The following is a 25,206-nucleotide window of genomic DNA, read 5'->3' as shown; positions in this document are numbered from 1 at the left end:
AATCTCCTAAAGCTCATCCTTATTGCGTAAGGTATCAAAGTATCGAACAATGGATTCTACAATCCAACAGTCGGTTTATAAATCACTAGCCTCCGCTTGTTACCCAATACCACAGTAATCTTATTAAATGGAAAAACACAGCACAATGATAATATGTTATTTTTGCCTTTTTTCAGTAATTCGAACCTTTCAAGTAGTTGCCGCTGCGAACCAGCAATTTGCTTGCATAGCTCGCAAGGAGCCCTTGTCGTGACTTGGGCAACTCTAGCGTAACAAGTAAAGACTTAATAGCACGGTATTAAGGTGCTTTTTAAAACGGCGTCGGTATAAAGCAGTCTATAAAACCGTGTAATTATTTTTAAGTGTCGTCTATCGGTTTTTAAGCGTAGCCCGTTCTAGTAGCGATGCGCCAAGTAACGTAGAAAAATTTTGAGTTCGACTAACTGTGACAAAAATAATATGTTCTGAGTAATTTTGAAATGATTAAAAACACTTTTTCCTAAACAACCTCCGATTTAAGCTCAAGCATAGATTTAGGCCTGTCACTGTTTGAGGCCTTATGATCTTTAGAATACTTTAGTATTTAGACTTTAGTGTCACTTTATAATTTACGGACCTTGGTGTGCTATAAAAATTCAATTTTTAACTTTTGATTAGCTAATACCTACCTACTTACATCATGATGCAATTTGATCTAATTTATGTTTTAGAAATTTCGTATGACAGGATGTTATTTAATTGCCTCAATACTCAATTTGTACGCTACAAAATTAAATTGCGTATGTATTTTAAAGCGTTAATCACCCGTTTGATCTACATAATATTAAACTAGTTCATAAATGTAGTTGGAGTCAATTTTTTCACTAATATTACGTGTAATGCCTCTCTCTCTTTACTAAGTAAAAAATGTTTAGTTTGTTCTTCTCGATATTTTTAAATTTTGTAAAAAGAAAATGCTCCTGAAACTAAAATAAAAGCTACAGTCCTGAACAACTTTTCACTACTTAATTAAGTAGCTTATACTGACTTTAATAAGAGTATGTACATCGAATTAAACATCATTGCAATCGGCAATTCATCTTATGTGAGTAAGTAATTGTAATGCAATAATAATACTATGTGCTAGCGACTGTACTTACATAATTTATAAGGAAATTCTGTTTCAAAAGCGAACTTATGCAAACCACAAAAATGACAAGAACTCTACTTATCCATACTGCGATTGCACACAGCTGGAAACTCCGAAGTACAGTCAACACCAGACTACATTTTTGTTTCAAATTAGCTCTTATTAGGACTGCATAAGATGTCTGTGTTTAGCTTGATGTTTGAGGGCCAAAGCACACGATACGTTGCGGCGGCGTTATGACTCCGGAGAGGTGTCGGTGCGTCGTTTTCGTCGTTCATAGAAAATTTTTATTCGAAAGATTGTTGCTCGCGACCATAAGCTTTCAAAACTATGAGGTAGTGAAAAAAAAAACGCAACAGCGTTCGTCGCTACAGTAACATTGAAAAACTATGTAGGAGACCCGTGGAAACATGAGCGGTGTCGTGCGATATAGTAAAAACTTGGTGGTACGCCGCAGCGCATCGTGTGCCTTGGCTCTAATATGATGATACACTGCCACAAAGTCTTACGCTTGTTACAAATTATGTCATCACTGGGTCATGACTGTCACGAGCGTTCCCCAAATATCAGTTCATAGTCGCCGCTCGTTATGTTTTGGCTCGGTGCCTTATGATTATTAAGTTCAACAGTACGCAGATATTTTGTAATATTAAAATGTGGTTTTCATCAGTGTGCGTAAGAGGCATGCATCTTACCTCTTCTTAAATAAGATAGGTACCTGAGTTTCATGAAAACCATACTGAATTTAGCTCTATGTCTCTTTCTCTCTTTCATTTATCTTTAAATGCCGATAGGTAGAGCAGTACCTAAATGAAATAGGTAGAGGTGATCAACAAAGAAATCGTTTATGTAGCGTTCAATAATATGCAATTGAAAATAAAACTACCTTAAGGAATACGAACAGGCATAAATTCATCTCTTTTAAATACCTAGTCCTGATGATCGTGCGCAATTTTCAATCCATAAAGAGAATCTGAAGATTACCGATTGCGACCGAGAGCGCACGACCGTGCATAGAGTGCGGCTTGTCCGAATAGGATAAATCTCTTGTATCGAGAAACCAGTTCATTACGAGAACGGTTTCATGGTGGCTTAACTACATAGCCTCAAGCCATCAAAGAATATTCAAGGCCATATACAATTTAACTAATGAACTTTGATATTATTTAAACGTAACTCTGACCTATTAAATGGATTAACATATTTATAACAGTTAGCCTACAAATTATTTGTTTGATTTATATGTTTATATTTCATCATCATAAGTACCTGTCTATGAGACGGGCTCTATACTCGTAGAATTGGTGAACATTGATTGTATTCTTTCAAGTATTAAATTCATTAAAACGAAAATAAGTGTCTGAAAAAAAAAGAAAATGGGCTTTAATCTGATATTACCTACCTAATATTGAAAAATTAACGAGCATGCAGTCTAGTGTTAAAACGATGCTAATAACTGTCCAAACTCTAGCATAGACGCATGCCTAAATCTTGGAGCATATTCTACAATCAACCACAAGCTTGAATATAATCCACAAGTTTGAGAGATTTGAGTGCCATTTCATAACAGCAATAATTGTTATTAAAACCGCGTAAATAAATGAAATATTGCTAACATTGTATTACATAAGAAAAAGATCCCCTAATCCAAAACCACAGTCAGGTAGACCAGTAATCCGATCCATGAATCGCTGGCCGTCCTCAGTGAGCTAATCACGACGTGGAAATATTAAGGACACTAATATCGCGTACACATTTACATAACACGCAATAAATCAGCGCGTGCGCACCGACGCGTTTCGTTCGGCGCCGTTGATAAATTCTTATTGGTGGTTTTTCACTGGTCTATTTAGGAGTCGTGCTCTTAATCTTGCGTTTTGTAACGAACGTGCGCCTGGTTCGGGATGCTGTATAATAGTGATAGAAGGAAGCTTGTACAGTCAGCCACCCAAAGTAACCAAAAAGGTGATAACACAATCTTATTCCAATCGTAACAATGACGTTGCGAACTTTTTGGCTACTTTGGATGTCACGAACTATTTGACAGTCTCAAACCTGACTGTACCAGTGGGTCTAGACAAAGTGCAAATTTTATCGCAAACCAATCGAAAAGTGGTCGAAAAGCCCCTTTTTTGTATGGAGTTTTGACGGATTCGATTTTCGATTCGATCAAAAAGTGCGTTTTGTCTAGGGGGGCAGATGTGTTTGTAGAGATTCGATTATTTCGAGTTTGTAAATGCTGATTTTTGCGTCTTGCAAAAGTATTTGCAGATTGGACCAGAAAACCTTGAATCGTAGCGCGTATTTTGTTATTCTAAACAAGATCAAACTTGAAAAATCAGAACGCAAAAGTTATTTAGTTATTTTTCGGGTTTATTTCGTAGTTTCTAAACAAAAAATATCCTCTTTTTTTGTACACAACGAGAAAGCTCTTGGCTTGTATCTCACCTGATGGCAGTGATGATCAGGCCGAAAGTGGAAGCGAGCTTCACCCGGAATCCTCAACCACAGAGGAACTGGCTATACGTTTAACTGCCAATACACAACAATGCTGTGTTTAAGGCGATGAATGCACGCACATGCTGTGCGTGCATTCATCGCAGTAAAGAAAAATAATAATTTATAGCAAGTCTCTTGTATTGCGTCTGAAACTTTACAACGGGACAGGTTAAACCGAAAAAATATTTCGACTAAAATCCCAAAGCCTTACGTATTCACATCCATAACTTTGAATCAAATTACTCATGACAAGTTGTCGCACTCATGCCGTAGACATATATTAGTCTAATGCCGTACAGCCTGGTTGATTATATTATGTATAGCGCAGATCGCTTATCTCGAAGACTAATGACCTATCTATCTACGTTTAGTTCTACTTACCAAACCGGTGGTCTTTGCATTCCCTACCTGCTACCAACATAATCTCTCTGCTTTAGAACTTAAAGTCGAATATTGAACGAGTCGAATTTAAACGTCGGATTAACGTATTTCTGTAGGAAGTAACAACAAACCTTGGTATGAAGAAATGCCTATAGATTGTGATTTATTACCGTGTCTCAGTAAGCAATAATTTTAATTGCATACGCAGACAAATAACTTTGTACCAATGATTTCCAGGATCTAGGTAAACATTAATTCAATCTGATATTCAAATTAGTTGCATGAATATAAATATATCGGATTGATATAAATTAATCCTATTTTGAGTACACGGTTTCTGGTAGAATTTAATCTGAAAATCGTTTAAATTAACCGTCAACTTTCGAAAATTGCTGTAATCACCAAATTACGGCGAAAATAACTGCAATATTATGTTATATGTCCCACATATTCATTTGGTCCTTTTCAATAACGTTCATAGTAACGTTATGAGACAGAACATAAAGGTGAGTATAGACTAGTTCATTTACTTGTACTAGAACAACGAGCCGCTTTATGAAATATTCTAGTGTCAATGTCACCATTTTAAGAACCAAATGTCCACCTGTATTGTACCATTCGTAAGAACGTTACGTTACATAGAAATACTCTAGTCTTTACTCCCCAACCCGTCTGGTCAGTCTAAGGAGTGAAGGCCAAATCCTCCATTTGCCTCTGGTAAACTGGAGAGAGTCGTGTTCCTGCAGTGGAGACTAAATGACCAGATAATGATGGTGACGACTCTAGTCTAAAATCTATACTAATATTATAAAAATGCGAAAGTAACTCTGTCTGTCTCGCTTTCACGCTTAAACCACTAAACCGATTTTGATGAAATTTGGCATAGAGATAGTCCCGGGAAAGGACATAGGATAGTTTTTATCCCGGTTTTTGAAACAGGGACGAGCGCAAAATTCCACGCAGGCGAAGCCACAGACGGAAAGCTAGTATTTTAATAAGCATTCATTACAATAATAGTACTGAAGAGTAGAAGTATTCTATCCATAGACTAAGGCAGCACAATGCAACATAGTTGAAGAACTATTAAAAGATAAATCTAGACGTCGTTCCATCGCTTCCTAAATTGATCGCACAATTACCACGGACGCCGTGAGAGCGGCAATAATTTTAAAAATATCGCCCGTAAATGATGCCATAAATTAAATTTAATAATACATACGCCCTGCGCAAGGCATCATGTGCGGAAAGCTAATTGAATATTAATTTCATAATAAATCTGGCAGAACGAGTTATCGTAGCACCTTTTTATTTATAACTTAACTCTTTGGCAATAGTGACCATGTTAATAGATTTAAATTATTCACAATTTGTTCTTTTTTGTTTATGTCTCTTTTGTAAGTGTGAACGATTTATTACTTCAATATTTGCATTTAATACAATGTTGGAGTTATTAGGTTCAAAATAAGATCAAAATAAGACTCTTAATAATAACAATTGTTACTGGAAAAACGGGACTATTCCCACCGCTCGTTCCCAACGCTGCAAATCCTGTGTAGCCAAGATCTACAGCTTGATCGCCTATAAAAACATAACCAGTGAAGGTCAAGTTACTTGACAAAATAGTTTGATAGTTAAGTTGATCTTCATAACTATTCATCATCATCATCATTTCCGCCATAGGACGTCCACTGCTGAATATAGGCCTCCTCCAATGCTTTCCATGTTGCCCGGACTATTGCTCTTGAATAAAACTTTTAGCCAAATCACATTTCCCTCAATAAAATTCCTACTCCCAAACTAATCTCACGGCAAAGGCATGTACGACATGCAACATTGTTTCCCAACACGCACTTAAACGAATTCTGAGTGCATCTTCTAATTTTTGTGGGCCACACCTCTGGCGGCGGCATACAAACACCTTCCGCCTCCAGTAATTTATGGCTTTTATCTCGAGCACAGTCGCGGTCACTGCGCACAAACAAACGACATCTCGACAATAAGACAAATCGACCGATTACCAGACACTACCTGCCCGCGGTGGGTCCGACCCATGCAAATTTCCAAAACCTTACACAAGAAAATGCCTCATTATTGCTCCTTTTACTAAAAGTAAAAGTATAATAGCCCTTCTAATGGGACATTACGAAATTAATTGCTGTGACATCTCTAAGAAAGTCTTTTCTTACTTTCTTCGCTCAACAATAGTCGACGCACAATTTTTTGCCCAATTCAATGCAAGTGACCTTGTGGGCTATGCACGCAAACGTTTTGCAACATTTGGCGATTTTCGCACAGACTTTGATTTATATCGTCTGTGGGACGCTTTGTTACTTTACAACTTAAAACCTTGTTGTTTTAAAGACCTCTTGCGGTGAATTTGTAACAATGCTGAAAAGAATCCACGTCGGAGCAAGAAAGCTCACAATGAAGAGATAATGAATGCAGAACATCGGCGTATTGACGCAAACAATAGGAACGTGTTTATATACGAGTAGAGTATAAAGACCTCGGCTAGCACGGATGTAAGTGTGCGCCTCAATAGGCTGAGAATAGATCATGATATCATAATACCTACAAGGCAATTCGGTTATGATCTGATGTGGGATTAAGGTCCTTACGACGACGCTCAAAATTAGATTTAATCTCAAGCATAGATTGGGGTTAAATTTCAATGTTTAGGTTAATTACAGGACAGAGTCTATAGTTAAGATTGACGAGGCGAGTACTACTTATCCTGTTTTGTTAAAATCGATACCTTGGTGTCTGAATGACAAAGTTGAAGTAAACGCAAAAGAACGAGATAATAATAGAGCGGTAAAACAATCGAGTAAACGTTGTGCAGGTTTGAAAAAGAGGGTGCGTTTATCAATTTCAACCATTAATTTAAGACTAGATAAAGGCCACTACACGGCAAGCGGGTTACCGTCGAAAGAAATCTCCATACAAAACATTACTCCGGTGTGTTGAGGGATTTATGTGACGCGCCGGCGCTGGGAAGCACTGGGCGCTCCTTATTGTATATTATTGTAGTGACACCGACTAATTTGTTGGCCGACTGATGAGCCCACTGCGGGGAAAGAGATGGTTTATGTTTAGAGATTGCTACTTTATTAACTCTTACGAAGATAGAATTAACGAATGCGCTGTGTGTACCTACTCGGCCGACGTATTCTTATTGCCGAGTGTTTTAAATCAGACCGACGGTGCTTGATTTAAGTGTTCTAAATTAAAACTAATCTGCGCAAATGTTAGCTATTAGCAGTCGTAATATTGATATAAACTGCTGTAATAACATAATCTATTGGTGGATAATACGATTAATAGAGTAATAACTGCGGATCTTATCCATATTATGCTGGATTTTCATATTAGCGTGTGGATTTATTTGAGCTGTCGAGCAACATGAGTCGGTTGTTTTGTTGTCCTTATTTCAATGGCGATAAGGGTGAGAAATGTTGATACTTCTGCCGCTGACAGGTCAGATGCGCGAGCGCAGCCCTGTCGTCGGCTGACAGCGCAGCCGCGCTTCCCTTCATTTCGTAAGACAGTAGTAATACGAAAGCATGTTAAACTGTGAAAAGGCGGTTCATTCAAATATGTTGTTTTGTTTCGTGATGGTATGTTGCTATTTTTAATTTCAGATATATTTCCTACATACACTTTTTATAGATAGTAAGCCGTTTTTTAGCAAGCAATGTCTGAAGTGTCTCTCTACAATTCTATTATTTTCATGTTCATTGAAGCAGTATTGTTTTTTCTTTAGTTTTTTTTTACGTTGAGAATGCAAATATACATTCATTAGCCGCTCAGAATGCACCTGTAATGATTCTGTTAATCTTATTAAAACGCGTGACGACACACGCAATCTTCACCTACATTCCTAAAAGCAATTCCTACAAACGGTTAATTTCATATGATGTTTTATAAACAGCGCATTCATCATGGTATGAAGCGGCTATCGGGACGGGACATATCAAAATAAACCAACTCCGGAGATGCGCGGAGATGCGTCGAACGAGATACACTTTGGAAATAATATGGAAATATTTTGACCGATCTGCGATCGAGTTTAGTGTAACAATGTTGACTGATCCGCTCGTCTTATGCCAGTGATCAGCACTGACAGTTAAATTTAACAGTCTATTTCGTCGAATGCAGTTCTTTTTCGAATATTTTACTGGTTAATCCTCAGAAAAGATGTGTGCGGTGTGTTTCTGGCAGACTGGAATAGGACTCTTCCCGTGGATGTCTTTGGTAAACTAGACGCGATAGAACTTCAGCAGTGGAGACTATGGCATAGCTTGATGATGGTGATAGGTTTGATGGATTCAATTCTTAGGATTTTCATCTCATTTTTTCATGAAATAATTAAGCAATTATTTCAATGTAGTAATAATTTAGTAACATCGTAAGCATTAATAGATTTATCAAAAATAAGATCAAAGGTGTATAGACGGACGATTTGTTAAAGGTTGCAGGAACTATTAGGATGTAGGTCGTTTCAGACCGTTAATGAGTCAATCAATGAGCAGTGGGCGGCTGATTAATCACTTCAAGAGAAGCAACAATGTAAAAGATAAAAGAAATAATAAAGCAGGTTTGACATTTTGCAAGATGCAACTCTATTCTATCTCTAGGAAAAATACAGGTCCCAAAATTAGCACGTTACCAACTAGTACCGGAGGTAGATGAGCCTAAGGCACATCGAACAAACCAATCCTTAAGAAGAAAAGTTTCATTAGTTTTGAAATATGACCAATTTTAGTTATTAATGTCCATAGAAAAGTTTCATGAGTTTTTCAAATAAAAATTATGATGTATGATTAATATTATTTAATTTTAAAATTGACATTATCAGACTTCGATGCATCTTACTTAAACACTCTTTTTTACAACATTTACCTCTGTTGTCAAATCGACGAGATAATTTTGGGACATCTGTATATTATCTACGATTTACATTAAAATGCGTTAGTGTCTACAAAGTGTTTAATTAACAAAATTATCTATTCAATTACCCTGTTCGTGCTACCATTTACATTCTCAACACTAATTTAACTACAGTATTGTCTCACTCCATTCTTTTAAAATGGTTGATTTCAACGATCACAACGATTGTCTTTTGTTAACTGTGTTTTATTTTCATTTTACGTTAACAGGAGGGTTGTTTTAAAGCAGTTATTCATAGCTTAGTATAAAAAAATTAATGATAAATGCATAATTACGAATTGAATGAGCATTACGTCGCCACCTAGCCCCTTGGGTTTGGGCATTAATCATATTAGTAATGATGCGATGGTACAGTCCACGTCATGAACTGGTTCCCTTTTTAATTCAACGGCTACTTAATGATATAATTTGTAAGGTCAAAGTTTAAAAGTGTGTTCGATTTCTATATTTACTTCTTAATTTTACCGTGGCGCCTATTTAATTATTTGATGACAATTAGATTTTTCAAAATCAATGATTATAATATTTTATTTTAGCTAGAGACTATAATATTGTACTTATTCGTAATTTGATAAATTATTTGTATAGTTTTCTTTTTCGTTTTTTTTATTTTAAAGTCGAAAATGACAATGTTCCGAGGGTTTCCGGGATTCGTCCCTTGGTGATATACCTCCACGATCAGACATAGCTACAAGCAGTTTTTCAATTGAAAATGCAAAGCTAAACTTTTTTCCAACCCAACTGTATCACACTGTCGATGACGGAAGCGACTGCACATCAAACCATACATTTCTGTTGTAAAAAAGCACTTGTTACAATGACATAAAGTGTATTTAGCTTAATATGCTTTCATTAGTACCGTGTAAAAATGAGTCATGGCTTAATCAGGACTTTTTGAATTAAACTCTACTCTAATTAATTGGGCCTACAAAAAAATAATATTTCAAAAAGGGGTTATTCACCAACTCGACACAAGAGACTGGTCACAAAGAAAAACTCATTTATTTTTGCATGTAGACTGCTTCGGGACAGTAAATGGGCCAGTGCTGAGAAGAAGCAGCGCAAGGAACTGAGACACCTGTGTCATTGGTGAAACTCGAAATTAGTAAGTATCTGCACGTCGAGAAAGTTTCTCACGGGGCATGGCAACTTTAAACATAAATATCACGAATTCATACTAGTTCCGTCTCCTTTTTGCGAGTGTTCCACTGATGATGTCAGTCATGAGCAGTCTGCCCATCAATCTTGTGGGAGTGTGATCTTTGGAAACATAATGCTAATTCAATACAATAATACATCTGTTTCCGCAATTTATTACACCGATCTTGTCGCTACAAGGAAAAATTTCCGTGCTTTTAAGTGATTTAGTGAAAAATATTATTGGCAGGTAGTTGCTAATTGCTTATAAGATAGGTCCCCTTAATTAATATTTATTGTCCGTGGTGCATAATCTTTTCTTAAAGGTTTTAAACCTTTGTTTGTCACCTGTCATCCGCTTTGCAATGGAGGGAAGTCGAATCTTAATTTCGAACTACTCCTATGTTCTTCTGATTAATTTCGTTGCGGGTCCAATGACAGTTTAACTTTCCTCCGGGACAAACTTGACCTTCATTGGTTGGGTTTTTGTGGCGGTCAAGCTATAGATCCTGGCTATACAGGAGTTGCAGTGGTGGGAACGAGAGGTAGGAATAGTCCCGTATTTTGTACACGTCAAGAATTTGACCTGTAATTGGCGAAAACATAAAAGTGATCTAATTCATGTAAAAATCTTAATCAATTCAAGCTAAAATCAAGTGGCAGTGGACGGGGCACATAGCTCGTGATGATCTCATGATGGCCGCAGGGGCAGAAAAGTTCTCGAGTGGCGACCACGGGCCGGAAGACGTAGCGTAGGCAGGCCCCCCACTAGGTGGACCGACGATCTGGTAAAGCCTAGGAGCAGAACCGGCCGTTTTGTCCTTTGTCCAGCAGTGGACGCCATTTGGCTAAAACGAATTAACGAACGAAAAATCTTAAGTGAGCACAGTCTCTTAACCCTTTAAAATTAGGTTTGAAGTTTCAAGTAGTTTATAGTAATAAAGCAACATTGTTGTTTCGTTGCGTATTTGGCATTTGCAGAAGAATGATTTGATCGCGATCTATTTATTGATTTGGCATCGATGACATTCCCCTTGCATTTTAATTGAAACCATCAATCTTGTTGAAAGTAAAACTATTTTGACCTCTCTAATGTTGACATGTCGTAAATATTGACCGAAATAATTAGTGTTTACGTTTTCTTTGTCATAAGGAGACTTACGACTTTATTTTTCTTCTAAATAAAATATAATTACAAGCGCTGGTAAGGCAAAAGCATTCAAGAGCTCCTTAAGGGAAACGCTTTTATTTTAGGAAGATTTTATACTTTTTTTCTTCACTAAAACTTTTTTTTATGATACATAAATAAATAAATATCTCTTGGAAAATTTCAAACTTTTACAGACACAGAAAACTATACACAGTTTGTAGCAAAATAGCACTTATGTTACAACTAAATAAAATACTAAATAGTGTTAACTTGTTTAGCTCCTATATCACACAGCTTGTTACCTTCTAGCTAAACCAGCCAGCCAGTTACACCTCCTGCCTTATCATGAGAGCCAACAGGCTTCGTAGCTTTTGCATTATGTCTACCCAACAATTAGTCGGTGCTATAATCGCTAACTTATAATAAGCAGGTGCTGTTGATTGCTCATTATAACAAGCGCAATGGCAATTACTTCTAAAGTGTCGGCTTGCTTAGAAAGTGTCTGCATCTTGTTTAGGAGACATTTAAGAGAGCTTTTAAGTAGACCCGTGACTGAGGGCATTTATAAGCATGCACATACTTTATGTGCCTATCTGAAAAGGACAAAAGAAAAACTCAAAAGTGAAAAGTATTATAAAGGCTTAATCACCATAGTAATTCGAGTAGAAATGTAATTAAAATAATTCTATTATTTTCATGTTCATTGAAGCAGTATTGTTTTTTCTTTAGTTTTTTTTTACGTTGAGAATGCAAATATACATTCATTAGCCGCTCAGAATGCACCTGTAATGATTCTGTTAATCTTATTAAAACGCGTGACGACACACGCAATCTTCACCTACATTCCTAAAAGCAATTCCTACAAACGGTTAATTTCATATGATGTTTTATAAACAGCGCATTCATCATGGTATGAAGCGGCTATCGGGACGGGACATATCAAAATAAACCAACTCCGGAGATGCGCGGAGATGCGTCGAACGAGATACACTTTGGAAATAATATGGAAATATTTTGACCGATCTGCGATCGAGTTTAGTGTAACAATGTTGACTGATCCGCTCGTCTTATGCCAGTGATCAGCACTGACAGTTAAATTTAACAGTCTATTTCGTCGAATGCAGTTCTTTTTCGAATATTTTACTGGTTAATCCTCAGATAAAGATGTGTGCGGTGTGTTTCTGGCAGACTGGAATAGGACTCTTCCCGTGGATTTTTTTGGTTAACTAGAGGGGGTCGAACTTCTGCAGTGGAGATTATGGCATAGCTTGATGATGGTGATAGGTATTGATGGATTCAATTCTTAGGATTTTCATCTCATTTTGACATTAAATAATTAAGCAATTATTTCAATGTAGTAATAATTTAGTACCATTGTATGCATTAATAGATTTATCAAAAATAAGATCAAAGGTGTATAGACGGACTATTTGTTAAAGGTTGCAGGAACTATTTGGATGTAGGTCGTTTCAGACCGTTAATGAGTCAATCAATGAGCAGTGGGCGGCTGATTAATTACTTCAAGAGAAGCAACACTGTAAATGATAGAAGAAATAATAAAGCAGGTTTGACATTTTGCGAAGATGTAACTCTATTCTATCTCTAGGAAAAATACAGGTCCCAAAATTAGCATGTCACCAACTACCAGAGGTAGATGGGCCTAAGGCACATCGAACAAACCATCCTTAAGAAGAAAAGTTTCATTAGTTTTGAAATATGACCAATTTTAGTTATTAATGTCCATAGAAAAGTTTCATGAGTTTTGAAATAAAAACTATGATGTATGGTTAATTTTATTTATTTTTAAAATTTACATATCAGACTTCGATGCATCTTACTTAAACACTCTTTTTTACAACAATTACCTGTGATGTTAATTCGACGAGATAATTTTGGGACATCTGTATATTATCCACGATTTACATTAAAATGCGTAGACACTACAATCTTTTTAATTAACAAAATTATCTATTCAATTACCCTTTTTGTGCTACCTTTTACTTTCACAACGACACTCAACTACAGTATTGTCTGACTCATTTTTTTTAAAACAGTTGATTTCAACGATTGTCTTTTGTTATTCGTGTTTTATTTTCATTTAACGCTAACAGGAGGGTTGTTTTAAAGCAGTTATTAATAGCTTGGTATAAAAAAATAATGATAAATGCATAATTACGAATTGAATGAGCATTACGTCGCCACCTAGCCCCTTGGGTTTGGGCATTAATCATATTAGTAATGATGCGATGTACAGTCCACGTCATGAACTGGTTCCCTTTTTAATTCAACGGTTACTTATTGATATAATTTGTAAGGTCAAAGTTTAAAAGTGTGTTAGATTTCTATATTTACTTATTAATTTTACCGTGGCGTCTATTTAATTATATTTTGATGACAATTTGATTTTTCAAAATTAATGATTATTGAAAGATAGATAGTAACTGGGATTCAATGAAGATTTTATTTTGATAGAGACTGTTGGTATTATACGAGTATTTATTCCAATTTGATAAATTATTTACGTTAAGTAAGTATACCTACACGATCAGACTTAGCTACAAGCAGTTTTTCAATTGAAAATGCAAAGCAAAACTTTTTTACCAACCCAACTGTATCACACTGTCGATGACTAAAGCGACAGCATAACAAACCATACAGTTTTGTTATAAAATAGCACTTGTTACAATGACATAAAGTGCTTCAGTGTTTAGCTTAATATGCTTTATTTAGTACCGTCAGGCCTGGCTCACTCCGCGCGGTACATCCGATAATTACCTACAGCGAAGCGCCCCGCCGGCGGGTATTATATCAGTCGAGTGTCACGCGCGCACCCGTTAGGACGCTGGCGTGCGTTGTAGTACCTAATTCTATGATCGAAGTATTATTACAAAATGGACATAAAGAGAAAGAAATATTATTGTGCGGTGTTCGGGTGTTTCAATTCGAAAAGAAATCTACCGGATTTATCTCCTTTTTCGCTTCCCAAAGATGCTGAAAGGTATGTTGGCCATGTAGGTAATCAATAATTCTTAGGATAGTATAGGAACCTAACCTACCATGACTACTGCTCAGAATGCGTTCGTTCGTTTCAGCAAATTAATGACGCCCACTGCTGGACAAATGCCTCTCCCAAGGTTTTCCATAATGAATGCGTACTTACCTACATACGTACCTCATTACAAATAAGTATGTTAATTATTTTTTTACTAGACACTACTAGACAGCAACCCTAACAGCGTAAGAAGAGTTCAGAGGCACGCGATAGAAAGAGACAAAACTTGTAGGTGAATAAAATTGTAGGTACGTAGTGCTGTGCGAGCTGAATTCCACTGTATCGCGTCGTAGCAAGACTCGCATTTATTTAAATCGTCTTGCGGAGTAATCCTTCTGTACCTGTACTATTACTTATTCTGTGGTACCGTGTAAAAATGAGTCATGGCTTAATCAGGACTTTTAATGCTTGAATTAAACTGCACTCTAATTAATTGGGACTACAAAAAAAATATGTTTCAAAAAGGGGTTATTCACCAACTCGACACAAGAGACTGGACACAAAGAAACTCAATTATTTTTGCAAGTAGGCTTTTAAAAAGCACTTTTACAAGTCCCAGTATTAACCCTACCACTGCTTCGGGACAATAAATGGGCCAGTGCTGAGAAGAAGCAGCGCAAGGAACTGAGACACGTGTGTCATTGGTGAAACTATAAATTAGTAAGTATGACGTCATCTGGACATGTCAAGAATTTGACCTGTAATTGGCGAAAACATAAAAGTGATTTAATTCATGTTAAAATCTTAAGAAATTCAAGCTAAAATCAAGTGACAGTGGACATAGCTCGTAGAGATGATGGGGTAGAAAAGTTTTCGAGTGGCGACCACGGGACGTCGCGTGGGCAGGCCCCTCACAAGGTGGACCGACGATCTGGTCAAGGTCGCGGGAAGAGCCTAGACGCAGGACCGATCATTATGGAAGTCTTTGCGAGTGGCCTTTGTCCAGCAGTGGACGTCATTTGGCTGAAAACGAACAAACGAACGAAAAATCTTAAGTGGGCACAGTCTCTTGTGTCAAGTTGGTGAAGAACCCTTTAAAATACTTTAATAGTTTATAGCAACATTGTTGTTTCGTTGCGTATTTGGCATTTGCAGAAGAATGATTTGATCGCGATCTATTTATTGATTTGGCATCGATGACATTCCCCTTGCATTTTAATTAAACCATCAATCTTGTTGAAAGTAAAACTATTTTGACTTCTCTAATGTTGACATGTCGTAAATATTGACCGAAATAATTGGTGTTTACGTTTTCTTTGTCATAGGGAGACTTACGACTTTATTTTTCTTCTAAATAAAATATAATTACAAGCGCTGGTAAGGCAAAACATTCAAAAGCTCCGTAAGGGCAAGGCTTTTATTTTAGGAAGCATTTATTCTTTTTTTCTCCATGAAAACTTTTTTTTAACATATAAATAAATATTTTTTGGAAAATTTCAAACTTTTACAGAGAGAAAACTACGAGTATACATAGTTTTGTTGCAAAATAGCACTTATGTTACAACTAAATAAAATGCTAAACAGCGTTAGCTCGAAGTTTAGCTTTCTTTCACACAGCTTGTTACCTTCTAGCTAAACCAGCCAGTTACAACTCCTACCTTATCATGAGAGCCAACAGGCTTCGTAGCTTTTGCATTATGTCTACCCAACAATTAGTCGGTGCTATAATCGCAAACTTATAATAAGCAGGTGCTGTTGATTGCTCATTATAACAAGCGCAATGGCAATTACTTCTAAAGTGTCGGCTTGCTTAGAAAGTGTCTGCATCTTGTTTAGGAGACATTTAAGAGAGCTTTTGAGTAGACTCGTGACTGAGCGAATTTTTTATACATACCTATCTGAAAAGGACAAAAGAAAAACGCAGAAGTAAAAAGTATTATACAGGCTTAATCATCATAGTAATTCGAGTAAAAATGCAAAGAAAAAGTAATTTTACCGAAATCTTTGATTTTAAACCTTCGATGCTACAAGTCACTTATCACTTATGTGAACTTTTCTAATAAAAAAGAAGTAGTTAGAAGATTTATGTTTATGAGCACTAACCAAAAAGCTTATAATGGCGCTAAAAGTTTCAATGAAATATCAAGCTACCAAAAAACAAAAACAAAAACAAAAGCGAAGTGACTGCCACCCACATAATCGGATCAGTGCCCCACGACGTATGGCTATACAAAAGCCATTGGCTGTATAGGCTGTCTCGTTAGCACTATACAGCTACAAGCACTACAACACCTAGGTAGCACGTGGTCGCCCCGCCCACCCCAGCTGATAATAATTAACCAATTACAGAATGACAACCCATCGCGCCATTTTAATTGGTCCGCCATTCTATGCAAGCCTATAGAGTATAGACTACCGTGTAGAGTTGCATGGTTAGTTACACAGGGTGTGTCCTTGGTATGGGATGTTAGAATTGCTTGAAGAGTTAATAAGAACACGGTACCCATGCACCATCTATCGGAATAAACAAAGCTTGATTTTTTTTACAAATTACTCATACATTGATACCATTTTGACAACATATATTATTATGGTAGGTATTCAATAGAATACCCAAATTAATACAATAGAAAAATCGAAGATCTTCTATTATAGTATAGTTTAGAAGATAATAGTCATTTTTTAATTAATCAAAACTGAGAAACTAATGCTTTCCCAAAATTATGATGAATAATTTGCGGAAAAAAAGGTTTTTTTTTACTACAGCTGACGAAGAATATCTCTTTATAGATTCTTTATAATTCAAAGATTTCTACACTGTAGCAATATTTTAATGCGATCAATCAATAACTGCCTATACTTTTTCTCATCGACAACACCCTGTATAGTCGTATGCACCGATCCATAAATCTATCAGATAGGGTTTTGCAATTGTGTTGACTACGAGCTTTATTAAAATCTTGTATCTTATAATTAAACTTTTAGAACCGTTTCTTGCTACACCGTCATGGTCGTGTACTAGGAAATGTTTTTATCTAATAGCGAAGATTATTGGAAGATAGAGAGCTTTAACTGGTTTCTCATAGTAGTAGTAGTCATTATAGTCTTAGGTATATGGTAATAGATAGGTATGAACCCAATGAAATATGTACCGACCTGCATAAGGTAGCTTTCAGTAATTTGTATCTAATACAGTCAAAAGTTGCTTTTAGTAGAAAGAACCTTTATTTGGACAGGGAAAATGTATGAAGCTTGAAAGATCCATCTTCGAAAAATATTTGAAAGAAATTATGAAAAACAAAAATATATTTTTCAATTAATCAAGCCATCAATCTGTTATTGGCGTTTTAATTGCAGACTGTTTATTGCGCTTTAAAAGCGGGGGAAACGAAAACGCAACAATATTTTTTCCATATAACCATTAATAAACGTCAGTTGGTTTCCTCCGCGAACGCATTTCGCCCCAGTGTGCGGTCGGGGGTAGTTGTGTCATAGTCAAATTTAAACCAGTAACGCGTATTACGAAATATTGCTATAGCCCGTATTCTAGAGTGATGCTTAACGGCCATTCTCAGATGAGCTAGTTTTTACGTGTCCGGGCTGTTAAATCGTTAAAAATGACAAATTAGAGACATGCAAGTATTTTTATATGTTACTTAACAACCCCATCCAGTTGTTCATTAAATCATAGGCCTCTATTTTAAGTATTTGTGACTTAATTAATTTCATGAACCTCTGTTCTCTAATTACCGTTACGCGTCCGCACACCGACTTAATGTTAAAACTTGGCTGTAATTTTTATGTCGTATAGATTTGGTTTACTCCATTCAACATTTTAAAGAGTACAAAAGATTGTCTTACGCATAGCAAAATATCTATTCAATAGAACCATTATGTAAATAATTAGAATTAAAAAACTGCTTGTCCGAGCGAAAGTCCTAATTCCCGTGACGTTTTCTGTTTTTGGGCACACAAGCCTTAATAATAATATTTGACACATCATTTACGCGCGCGGCGCGAGCCCTTAGTTAGTTCTAAGACCTGTTAGCAAGTAGACGTCTATTGCGTTGGCGTACCGTCGATGAATTGCGTAAGAGTATAATTACCATGTCTTTGGTTTTCAATTTTTCTATTTACCATGTCCTTATTTTTATACTCGATTTTTGAAGGTAGATCCACGTTGTTAATTTAAATAGATTCAGTACTTTGGCCTTCATACGTTGTAGTAAGACAGTATTTGCATACGCTGAAGATTTTGGAAATTTTGAAGAAAAACTATAGTTTTATAATTTCCATGTACTAATTACCGTATATTTATAATCGCCGTTGTATGAAATTATTACCTACAAATTGCACTCACGATTGAATAAGTATGATGATAAAATATGAAATATACCTAGACTTTCGCATAACAACTGTACGGACTTTTCTTCCAATCTGACAATCAAAATTTAAAAAAACTTTCGTTAGAGTAACCTCGAAATAGATTCGATTTCATGACGAATGTTCAGCTTCAGTTGCTGCATGGTTGTTGAATTTAAGAGTATTTTAACCCCTAACGTGACCCCACAAAAAGAAGTTACCTGGAGTGAAATCGGGGCTTTCTGATGGCCAGGAGATGTCACCCCTGCATGAAACATGTCTCGTACCAGATATTTATTTTTACTATTAGTATAATTGATATTAACATCTTAAATCATTAATTAATTCTAATATAATACCATTAACATCTATCCATAATACCTTTGCCCTAAGAAGATGAGATTTTCCAAGAGTAACACTTACCTGGCGTGATCACATTAAGAACAAAAGAGAACCAATCAACAGACAATGGGACTTTTCAAGGCAAGAGTGTATAGGCACTTTGTACCATGCTAAACTGCATCCTACCTGCTTTGTTATGCATAGAAAAAACTTCGTGATATTATGCAATGGGTACTGGACAGAAGAAGCTTGGAGACCAAACTATATACAAATGGATCCTAAAAAACCCATGTAGACATGGCATCGACTTTGCCTCGCAAATGTAGAAATACTTTAACGTTTTCAAAATAAAGTTTTAAAAATCTTGAGCTGTGCACCTTGGTTTACAAAGTCCACTGAAGTGATACCAAACGTCAAAGAGGGTGTGGAAAATCCTGTAAAGCTTACAACCAAAGACTAGACCTTCATGCAATCTATTTGCTGCATCCCTTCTAAATTCTAAGAATTCTGCATTTAGGCTCAGGAGAAAGCGAATAGCATCAATCTGAAAACTTATTGTAAAAGAATCGAGGTGACAAATCATGGGATATGCTGAGCTGGAACTGTCATTATTACAAATTCAATTTAATCTGATAATGGGTGATGGCTTATCGCAGATAGATTAAAAAGAGGAAAAATCACTTAAATTATTAATTAATTTTTTGGTATATGCATATCCGAAAAATCAAATTTGTGATCAAAGATCTCCTGTACGTTAAATCGTTTGTACCACATTGAAATCAAATAAATGATGATTAAGATTCTGATGAAATGTGACACGTAGCCCCTTCTGGCCGAAACTAAGTGATCCTGTTATAGCCTCGATTATTGCAGTATACTGAAAATATCTTGATACAATAAATAATAGAAATGAGTGTTTTCTTTTTTTCAAAGGGTTATGAAGTGTACCTACAGCGTTTTTTATGACGCTATATATTTATATACAAATTTATCAATGCAAGATATTGTTTTCTTGCTATTTTACATATTTTTTCTAATTACCGTTAGATTAAGTATTAGGTTTATCTAATTACCGTGACCATAAAATTTTTGGGTCTCATTTACGAGAAAACCGCTTGGAATAATTTGTCGCCTTAACGATTGTTAAATTCGTACTTTTCATGTGTTTCATATTTAAATGCGTTTAAGTCAATTAAGCCAAATTTAAAAAATGATATGGTAATTAGGCTGAGAACGCCTAATCGTGAGAATGACCGTTAATATGAATAAACACAAGAATTACGAGTAGTGCTAGTCTCTAAATTTTGGAAAATGTTATTATTTAACTAAATACAGTTGAGGATCTTTTTTGACAAAATTCTATTTTTTTTATTCTGAAATATGAGAAATTTTACCCAATCGCAACATCATGCAATCATCTGGCAGAACTTCAAAAACAAAAAAGTATTAGGAAAGTTGCTACCATGTCTTTATAATCCTAGCAGTAAAAGCAATAAATTAGCGAACCACTAAGTTCATACTACCCAAATAAATTAACTCAAAAAAGACAGCGCAGTTTACAATGTTACACAGCAGTAAAAACGGCGAGCCACAAGCTTCTTAGATTGCATGCCACAACCTTTAGGTTGTTAGTGCTGTATCAATGACACCATATAAATCACTTTGCGGAGTCATAATTTAACGCCAGAGGCCTCCAACAGGATACTAAGTTGAATATTCAACAGGGTTTCTAGTATTGCTAATTAAATACATTCTGTAGTTAGGGTCTAAGGTTTCAATCTACAAACCACTCCTTTGCCTCGCGCAGTCGGGTAAAAAGTAGTGAAATGTTACAAATTTACTTTACGCACGTAACACTGTTGTTACACTTTATGTTGGACTCAGGCTATAATACTACCATTATTATTTGTTGCTTCATAAATATTTGTTTCATTTAGATAAGGGAGATTTTTAGGTTTATTGTAAAATCAATCAATCCATTTTACTATTAACGTGTACTGTGACCACGAAGTTGAATGCTTGAATAACAATGCTCTGTCGATTCCAATGTTTAATACAAGTTCTAGGCACAAAGGCTGTAACTGACCTTTAAATAATATCAACTTTAGTGTAATTGTATGCAGTTACGACCATATTAGTATAAACTATGTTATTGGTAGTTATTATTGTAATGAGCTTTGGAAACTTAGTAATTTTAATATACGACTTTTGAGCAGTTTTGCAAGTTACTTTTGAAAATGGTTAATTCTAGGCTTTTATGGATGTAACTGTAGGTTAAAATTAATTTTAAAGTGTATGGATTATTTATGCATCCATGCATATATTATTATGATAGTGTACCCACAATTTCAAGTCATTTAGTCTCCACTGCAGAAGCGCGACCCTCTAATTTATTAGTCAAACTATGTTGCTAATGTGTCTCCTATCTATACTCATATTACAAAGGTGAAGAGTTTGTTTGTTTGTTTGAACTTGAACGCGCTAATCTCAGGAACTACCGGTCCGATTTGAAAAATTATTTCAGTGTTAGATAGCCCATTTATCGAGGAAGGCTAAATAATACCATCACGCTACGAGTAATAAATAGGTACAGAGCAAAAATGAAAAATGTTGCGAAAACGGATTTTCACGCGTACGAAGTCGCGGGCACAGCTAGTTAAAAAATATGATCTAGTAAGATATCAAGTATGTACAACTCAGGATCAGGCAGGACGACATACAGCAATTTTTTTAGAGTAGCAGTTGCACTGCAAAACTTGGTTTAATGAACTACAGACGACATCTTATGCTCTTAAGATCAGTCAGAAAGAAAATTCCTGGATGATTTAGTGCTCAGACAAAAATGTTTACAGTGCTTTTTTGTACTTAATAGTTCACTTATTTTATTTTCCTTTATTTTATCGCAGTTTTCCCAAACAACAATGAGCTATACCATCACATGTTTCCAGTCCAGCAATATGCTATTGATCAGCGCTGTTCAAGAATTAATGAAGTGGCATGTCGACCCCCGTCACGGCTGTCCCGAACGACTCGGGGCATGTCCGTTAAACAATTTACCTACAAATTCCATTGATATTTACACTGCTGGACTTGAGTCTCCTTTGAGACATGGAGACAGTTTTTTATTCATATTCTTAATTTTTGATATTATTAGTGTAGTTATTTAGTATGGAAAACCAAGATAATAAAAATTACAGCTCTCTAGTGCCAGTAGTTTCCAAGCAAAACCTCGGACAGACAGACAGACAGGCATATCGAAACTATAAGGGTTCCTTGTCAGGACTACGGAACCCTTAAAAGGATAATATTCCTGCAGACTAAATTTTATGATGATGATGATGAAGGACACTCAACGAGTCTTACTTAATACAATGTATCCTCTACACATAATAAACTACAAGCTGCCATATGCAAAATGTGAGAATTTAAAATTAAATACTGGTAAGCTACAATTTGCAAGGAACATATCAATAAGAAAATATACCTAACACTTGGATCGAGAAGTAATTAAAGAGTTTATCTTTCTATTTAAACAAAAGAAAAACAGAACGCTACGGTACGGCCCGTGCATTTCACGCTAAAATTAAACTTTCTTAGGTAGTGTTATTAAACTTAAGACAGGGTCAAACCCGATACTCGGCCGGATAACCCAGACTAACCGAGAAGTTAATTTTTAATCAGTTCCCCGCACACCCACGTTTTAAATCTCTCGCGTACAATCAGCTGCAAAAAGTCAATGAGAAAAGTCTCAACTTTTTCCAATTTATGAAGAATAATACGACTTATTTAACATGATGCTGTTAATAATGACGACTGTATTTGTGTGCTAATTGAAATCCTTAGCTGCAAATTCAAGGAATAGACAATTTGACACCATTCCCCAATAATTCGAAATCACAACTTTTCTAAAAAGACACTTCATTCTGGTCTTAAAAATTAATTAATTTTAAATTACCTGTTACGATTACGATTTTTGGTCGCATTGTAATTGAAAATAGGAGTTTATTTGAGTTGACAAAATAGTGACGTCACTTGCTTGTAGTGCCATACAAAATCTATGAGAGAGTTTCGTTTTGACAGTTTTAAAAAAAGTACGTCAATTGATTGGTGGTGTCAACATGTCTATTGTCACACTGGATACGTTCTGCGGTCAGGTCAATATGAACGTAGCCCGCATCACATGTACGCTTCCTTTGACCTGACCATAGACCGCATCCAGTGTGACATATCCTCTAAAGCTATAAATAATATTACGAGTATGATACATTTGAATGGAGGACACCATAATAATAATTGCATGATACATTTGAGAGTAAACATTGATCAGTGTCGTAATAATGTTCAATGATTTTAAATATCTTTTAAGACTGCACAAGAACGAATTTCCAAACTATGCTCGCGTTTTTAACCTTTTCTACGCTTTTCGCTAAAACTTACAATACTCTTAACTCGAACGTGCTACAAACCCAGTTCCTGTTTATCCATAACGATCTCTACTGCTTGGGTGATAAGGTGCATAATCGAAAGGAGGTGTTGTTGGTATATTATCTTCTGCGGTTCGCCAGGGAATGCCAACTGTTCGCCGCGGCTGAAGACTTGGACTATTTAAATTCCGTTACGGTTCGTTGCTCGCCTGGTTTATACGGAGCCGTTAATTTTGGCGAAAATTAACTAAGGGGCCATATTGGCTTGGCTTTCCTTTACAGTGCTGCTCTTATTATAGAACTAAGGATTAAAAACGTATCTTTTCAAAAAGAGGATTTTTTTTCAGTTGTAAACCAAACAATTTAGATTAATTTTATCATTTTATGGGACAAATAAAATGACAAACTATTATTTAAAAGTTTATAAACGGGTAAGGACTGGTATTTCGAAGAATTTAGTAACTTGATGAATCTAATAAGTTCGATCATAGACACATAAAGCGGTTCATAGAGGTTTAAACCAAAGCCCCAGACAATATAAAATTAATGAAAAAGTTTACGAAGTTTGCTACGTCCTTAACATTAAAATAATCAAAAACCACTAAATTGCAGTAACTAAACATAATCGAATCGCAATCTATACTATAGAATGTCAAATTGTCTAAAGGCGGATATTACGATCCAAATGACAAGAACAAAAAGGACAACGTTGATCAATGTCTTTAAAGTCAAGTTCAAACCCATTAGTGAATTTTATCCTCTAATGAAATGTAGAACATCTGACACCGCTGACAGATGTTTTGACAGCTCCGATATTAATTGTGACGTTACTGACGTTAGGGCCTCGCCCAAACTCTTCCGCTTCCACGTCATTAATAAAATGAGCTATAGTTGAAGTATTTATCAATGGCATAATCGATACAGAAACAATTATAAGCGCATCTATCAACATTTTCGATTTCAAACCTGTACTTTTTATGTCCATTTCTCAAGAAATGTTTCTAACTCCTGATCAATAGAGTTGAAATTCTGCTGTAGCTTTAGAATGTTCCCGTTAAGTAGATGTAAGTCTAAAAGGGTCATGTTAAGGTGTATTTTCGTAAAACAGGTGGGCGTCGATATCAATGGTATCGAGTAACATTAAAATTCTTATCTCTGGTCTGTCACACAGCAAGAACGTCAAAGTTGGAGGTGAAGAGCACGATAATTAATAGTCGATGATACGCGAGTATCGTAAACAAAAGCGGTGATAAATGGATTAAAGTTTGATACCAGATAATAGGAACTGTGGGTTGTAAATCGTGGTTTCGTAACCGATGGTCAGTTTGAGGCATGAGTGGCCGACTGTTACATGGTGGCTTACGCAATTTTAAGTAAGCCGATACCTTCACTGGTTGGGTTTTTTATTGGCGATTAAGCTGTAGGTAGACTATGGCTAGACAGGAGTTGCATACGGATAGTCCCGTGAGTCGATACGTTTATTTTGCAGCTAGTATTTTCGCTGATGAAAGACACCGTTTTTGATATTATCCCACAGTAATGACATGCTATTACGTTACTTTTTGAAGATTTTAAATTGAAAGTTTTTTGAGAGACATTTTAAATTGAAAGTTTTTTGATTTTCGTCTGCAAATATTAATACACATGAAAAAGTTCCAAAAACTTTTTTATATCTTTCAAAGATCTAAACTAAACATCCACAAAAAAATTGTAATACCATAAAAACAATTGAAAGTATACCAGCCAAAGCATGATTCATATCACTTCGGTGTAACAGCCATCCACAGTCTTATATCACTGTAATGCCATGAATTTAATGATATATTATTGTCCGATATAC

At 35.8% G+C, this 25,206-nt stretch overlaps 1 protein-coding gene across 1 annotated transcript in view; it reads right to left on the bottom strand.

The window, feature by feature from the left end:
• The window catches only part of LOC135076923 (homeotic protein Sex combs reduced-like), a 48,805-nt gene that overhangs the window by 7,117 nt on the left and 16,482 nt on the right, over positions 1-25,206 (bottom strand). The window lies entirely within an intron of this gene.

This window comes from Ostrinia nubilalis, chromosome 12 (assembly GCF_963855985.1).
Source record: "Ostrinia nubilalis chromosome 12, ilOstNubi1.1, whole genome shotgun sequence".
In the NCBI taxonomy this organism is placed as follows: domain Eukaryota; kingdom Metazoa; phylum Arthropoda; class Insecta; order Lepidoptera; family Crambidae; genus Ostrinia; species Ostrinia nubilalis.
This window is presented reverse-complemented; position numbering and strand designations above follow the sequence as displayed.